The sequence below is a fragment of the Nicotiana tomentosiformis genome, chromosome 8, assembly GCF_000390325.3.
Source record: "Nicotiana tomentosiformis chromosome 8, ASM39032v3, whole genome shotgun sequence".
In the NCBI taxonomy this organism is placed as follows: Eukaryota; Viridiplantae; Streptophyta; class Magnoliopsida; order Solanales; family Solanaceae; genus Nicotiana; species Nicotiana tomentosiformis.
In genome coordinates, this window is record NC_090819.1 from 95,512,885 (window position 1) to 95,518,741 (window position 5,857).

Consider the following 5,857-nt stretch of genomic DNA (forward strand, 5'->3'; position numbering starts at 1 on the left):
CCTGCTTTGGTCGCCACAGTTAGAGAGCGTGTCCGCAGATTCATTGAGGGACTGAGGCATGATATTCGATTTAGCATGGCTCGAGAGTTAGAGTCAGATATTTCATTTCAGTGGGTGGTAGGGATCGCTCGCCGTGTGGAGGGCATGTGGGATCAGGAGGAAGAGGACATGCGGGGCCATGAGAGAGAGTACATACGAGATCAGGAGAGAGAGGATAGGGAGGTGAGGAGGCATCGTAGACCGGAGAGATTTACTGGTCCTTATTATGGAGGCAGGGTACGATATGGTAGAGGTTTTGTGGGTCAGCCAGTTCAGTTTGCACTTCAGGCTTCGCACCGTGTTTCAGGTGCTCATGGGTCTCAGAGTACCCGTACCTTATAGTTAACACAACCACGTCAGTAAAGAGGTTTCTTCGAGTGTGGAGATACCAGCCACAGGGTGAGAGATTGTCCTAGACTCCAGATAGGTATGTCACAGCGGAGTATTCAGGCGAGTAAAGGGCGCCAAAGAGGGGAAGGCCCAACCCGTTGATGTGTTTCATATAGTAGGCTCGAGACCACTGCACCAGATGATGTCATACATGTATGCCTTTGATTTGTTACAGAGGGGCACCATTCGTATTTTGATTCGGTCCTACTTATCGGGGCGAGTTCCCCTACTTGTTGTCCCACCTATGGGTGAGTTCATGACTTAGTATTATGTTTAGATGTTTACCCCGTTGGGAGTTTCTATAAGTGATAGCTATGTCTATTGTTTGTTTCTATTCATTATTGAAAGTTACGAGACTATTAGTGAGTTCACATTGTCCATTATGGTAGGTTTGATATGATTCCTGAGTAAATTTGGTTATAATTTGTAATTTGATACTCTACCGGGGTGAGAATTTAGCAAGTGTTGAGATTTTATTGTCAGAATTGAGTTAGTGGAAGATTTCCACTGGTATGATGTGTATTCGACTTGTGATTCAGAGTTGAGGGCGAGACCCTCGCGACTCTATGTGATTTGAGATGTTTGAGCCGGGCTGCGTGCCGCGGTGGAGGGTGATACTAGGATGAGATCCTTATGATTTGTTCATGTACTTTGATTTTTCCTTTTGAATTGATTCATAGTAGGGTATTGTTAGAGAGTTATGCCCGTCGGGCTTGTTTGATATGTATCTTATGTGTTTCTCTTTACATATTTAGTCAATTTTGTTATGTGCTTCTTGAGTTTTGGATTGCGGGGTGTGTTCCCGGTGGTGTCAGTTGTGACTTATTGATTCGAGTGTATAGTTATGAGGTCTTCATGTTCCTTGCATCATTGTCAGCGTTGTGAAGGTATAAAATGGGTTTCTAAGGGTTATGGGTCTAATTGTCGGTGCTGGTTTTGATTTCGGGCAGCTAATGTGATCAGAAATGTTATTATGGGCCTATATGTGGTGTGTCTTGTTGTGTGGTCGTACTTTGTAGATGTAGGCATGACTTGTTATAGCTGGTTGAGACTGATACTGGTTATGGATTTAGAATCGGGTCTTTTGAAGATAAATGGAAGGTGAGTATGTTGACTCTAAGGATTATCGGTGTTGATAGAAAGGATAAATTATAGTTGAATGGTGTTATCAGGCTTATGTGGGTTTGAGTGATATAGGGTCCCTCGCGGGTGTATGTTGGATATGTACTTTTAGTGATTCAAAGACTTCGAGGCGATTCTTAGCACGTTCGAGGACGAACGTTTGTTTAAGAAGGGAAGGATGTAACGACCCAGCCGGTCGTTTTGAGAATTTAAGTCATGTCCGGTGGCATAAGGCCTTGAGTAGCTTCATATTATGTGTATTGACTTGTGTTCATGGTTGGAACAGCTTGGCAACAGCTCCGTTATGTTATTTGGGGCTTGCCTGCAAAATTTGACGTCATTCCGGGTTGCAAATTTGGATAAAGTGTTGGCAAGATGTGAAGAAACAAATTTGGTGCTCAATTGGGAGAAGTGTCATATCATGGTCGAGGAAGGTATTGTCCCTGGCCACAAAATCTCAAAGAATGGAATTGAAGTTGACAAGGCAAAGATTGAGGCGATTTCTCAACTTCCACCTCCAACTTCGGTAAAGGGTGTGCGGAGTTTCTTAGGGCAAACGAGTTTCTACCGGCGCTTCATCAAAGATTTCTCTAAGGTGGTGAATCCGTTGTGCAAAATTCTTGAGAAAGATGCTAAGTTCAACTTCAATCATGATTGTATGAGAGCTTTTGAACTGTTGAAGTTCAAGTTGACAACTACTCCCATCATCACCGCTCTAAATTAGAGTGTCCTATTTGAACTCATATGTGATGCAAGTGACGTAGCAGTTGGGGTTGTTTTGGGGCAATGCACCAACAAGATTTTTCATCTGATCTACTATGCTGGTAAGACCATGAATAATGCCCAAGTCATCTACACTGTTACGGAGAAAGATATCCTTACCATTGTGTTTGCAATTGAGAAGGTCCGCCCGTACTTGATGGGTGCAAAGGTCATTGTCCACACGGATCATGTAGTGCTTCGTTATCTTATGAGCAAGAAGGACTCCAAAGCTCGGTTGATGAGATGGTTGATTTTGTTGCAAGAGTTTGATATTGACATCCAAGAGAGAAAAGGGAGTAAAAACCATGTGGCAGACCACTTGTCTCATTTGGAGGAGGAGGGGAGGCCGCATGATGGCCTTAAAATCAATGACTCCTTCCTCGATGAGCAACTCTTGGCTATTTCAATGAAAGATGTGCCATGGTTCGCGGATCTAGCAAATTTCCTTGTGTATCGAATCATCCCATATGAGTTCTCTTCAAACCAAAGGAAGAAGCTCAAATGGGATTGTCAAGATTATTATTGGGATGAACCATATTGTTTTTGGATTTGTACAGATAGGGTGATTAGAAGATGTGTACTGGAAGAAGAGCAAGGTTAAATTCTTGGGGCTTGTCATTCTTCATCATATGGTGGTCATCATAGTGGAGCAATAACAACGTCCAAAGTGCTAAGTTGTGGTTTCTATTAGCCCACTCTTTATAAGGATGCTAGTGAGCTAGTGAAAAGATATGATGAATGCCAACGGGCCGGTGGAATCTCAAAGAAAAATAAAATGCCTCTCACTATCATTTTGGAGATTGATATTTTTGATGTGTGGGGTATTGATTTCATGGGTACTTTTGTGAGTTCTTGTGGAAATACCTACATTTTGGTCGCGGTGGATTATGTATCCAAATGGTTTGAGGTCGTTGCGCTACCCAACAATGAGGCAAGAAGTGTGGTGGCGTTCTTGAATAGGAATATTTTCACAAGGTTTGGTACTCCGCGGGCAATTATAAGCGATGGGGGTCACATTTTTGCAACAAGACTTTTGACACTTTAATTAGCAAGTATGGTGTTACTCATAAAGTCACGACTCCCTATCATCCACAAGCTAGCGGTCAAGTGAAAGTCTCCAACCGGGAGATAAAGAGTATTTTTATCCAAAACGGTGAATGCTAATCGGACGGACTGGTCCAAGAAGCTTGATGATGCACTATGAGCTTATCGGACGGCTTACAAAATACCTATCGGAATGTCGCCATACCGGTTGGTATTCGGAAAAGCTTGTCATCTTCCGGTGGAACTTGAGCACAAGGCCATGTAGACTCTAAAGAAGTTGAATCTTTATTGGGATGTAGCCGCTAACTTAAGGGTTGCACATTTGAATGAATTGGATGAGTTCCGGTACCATGCTTATGCAAGTTTATCCTTGTACAAAGAAAAGATGAAATATCTTCATGACAAATACATTTGGAACAAAGAGTTCAAGTAGACGATCTTGTATTGTTGTTTAACTCAAGGTTGAGGATGTTTCCCGGAAAGCTAAAATCTAAATGGAGTGGTCATTTTGAACAAAAACAATGAGGTATTCCTAGTCAATAGTCACCGAGTGAAGCTCTATTTGGGAAAGGTTGGAGATAGCCACATCGTCGCGGTCATTCATTTCAATTGATGGTATTCTACGTCGTGCCACGACGTTAAATCAAGCGCTTCTTGGGAGGCGACCCATTTTTTTTTCCTTTTTTCTTTTGTAGTTAGGTGTTAGTTTTGTGCTAACAGGGCTGAGTATGACTTACAGGAATTGTGGATAGAAATCTGGCTAAGTGTTGCAAGAATTGCAGACCGCAGTTAAATTGTGAGGACCACACATTTATAGTTGCTGCAGTGAAAGTGCATTGCGACCACATAATTATCTTGCGGACCGCACAAATGAAGGGTTGAAAATGCAAACTCTCTGAAGTTTAGTCTGTCAGAGAAAATGTCAATGTGCGATCGCAAGAGGAAATTTGCGGCCGCACACAAAATTTTGCAGACCGCAGATTGAGAACCAAAAATGAAGCCCTAAGTAACAGAGTGCGGGCACATGAAAATGTGTAGCCGCACTCTATCTTCTTCCCCTTTCATAGACCAAAGTATAAATAGAAGGGCAGGGGCAAGGGTTACGATTTTCACTCTCCGAGCACAAACATATCACACTCTTGAAATTTCTTGGTGAATCTATCTGTCAACACACAACATCATTTTTCAGTCACTCATCACACTCATTCATCTGCTTCAACTTCTCGTTAATTGTTTTTTCTTTCAATTTGTAGATTTTTAGTCATTTTAGGCGATTTGTCAACAGAATTCAATTGTGCATTCATGTGGGTGTATGTTTGTAGTGGGTTAACTAATACATGCTCTATGGGGATTGGGTCAACATATTTGCATGCCTTTATGATGTTACCATGTCAAATTATGTAGAAAATTGCAAAACCTAGAATGACCTAACTGAACTGTTCGAAGTTTTTGAATTCTGCGACCGTACCTAGAATTGTGCGGTCCATAGAAATTGATTGTAGGGCATCATTAGTGAATAAGGGGTATGCGACCGCAAGGTAAAATGTACAGACCGTAGAATTCCCCTTGCGGACGTAGAACGACCCTTTTACTCTCATCAAAGAGTCTACACTTTGTGACTAAAATATGCAGCCGTAGATCTAATTGTGTGGACCGCGAAAATCATGTTGCGGCCGCACATCAACCATTTCTCTCTCATCAAAGAGTTGGCATATTTTGGGTTTCTGAGATGTGACCTCAAGTGAAATTGTGAGGACCGCACTTCACTTTTGAGCCCGCAAAGCAAAATTGCGTGAACTACAGATCCTTATCCTGGATGCTTTAATAGTGAACCTCACTGTGTTTTCTAGTGTATAATGGCATATCTCCTTGTATGTCCGAACATTGAATTGCAACTAACAATCGCCTTTGCTTGATACAGACAATGGTTCGATCTAGAGGCAGAGGCGACACTTCTAAAGGGAATTGTGAAACTTCTCGGGGTCGAGGCAAGAGTTCCTTACCCCTCAACTAACAAAGGACAATTACAAATAAAGCTATAGCCGACAGAGGGAGAGGTGCATATCTCTCCGAGACAAGCTCTTATGTGCCATCTAGGGAAGCATCAGAGGGCAACTCAGCTTCTGTTCAAGAGCAGTCGGCCGTATAATCAAGGCCGCAAGGGAGATACCAACTTAGGGACGAGTTGTCCTTATCTCATAGCACTTCTGAGGGATCAAAAAGTGCTAGTTAGGCTTTTAAGCCATCGACTACACCTGTCCCTGAGGCACAAAATACACCAGTTCAAGATATCCTCGATGATGGCAGAGGGGGAGATGCTACTGCTGCCGCCCTTGAAAGGTCAAAGAAGAAAGAAGTTTGGGAGGACTGATTTGTTAGCTTGGCTGCCTTCACCAGCTTTCGTACATGGTGGCCAGTGAGGTCGCTAACTCTCGAGCGATAGTTTCTATTGAAAGATTTGGAGAGGTACAACCCAGCAGTGTTGAGAAAGTTCAGGGAG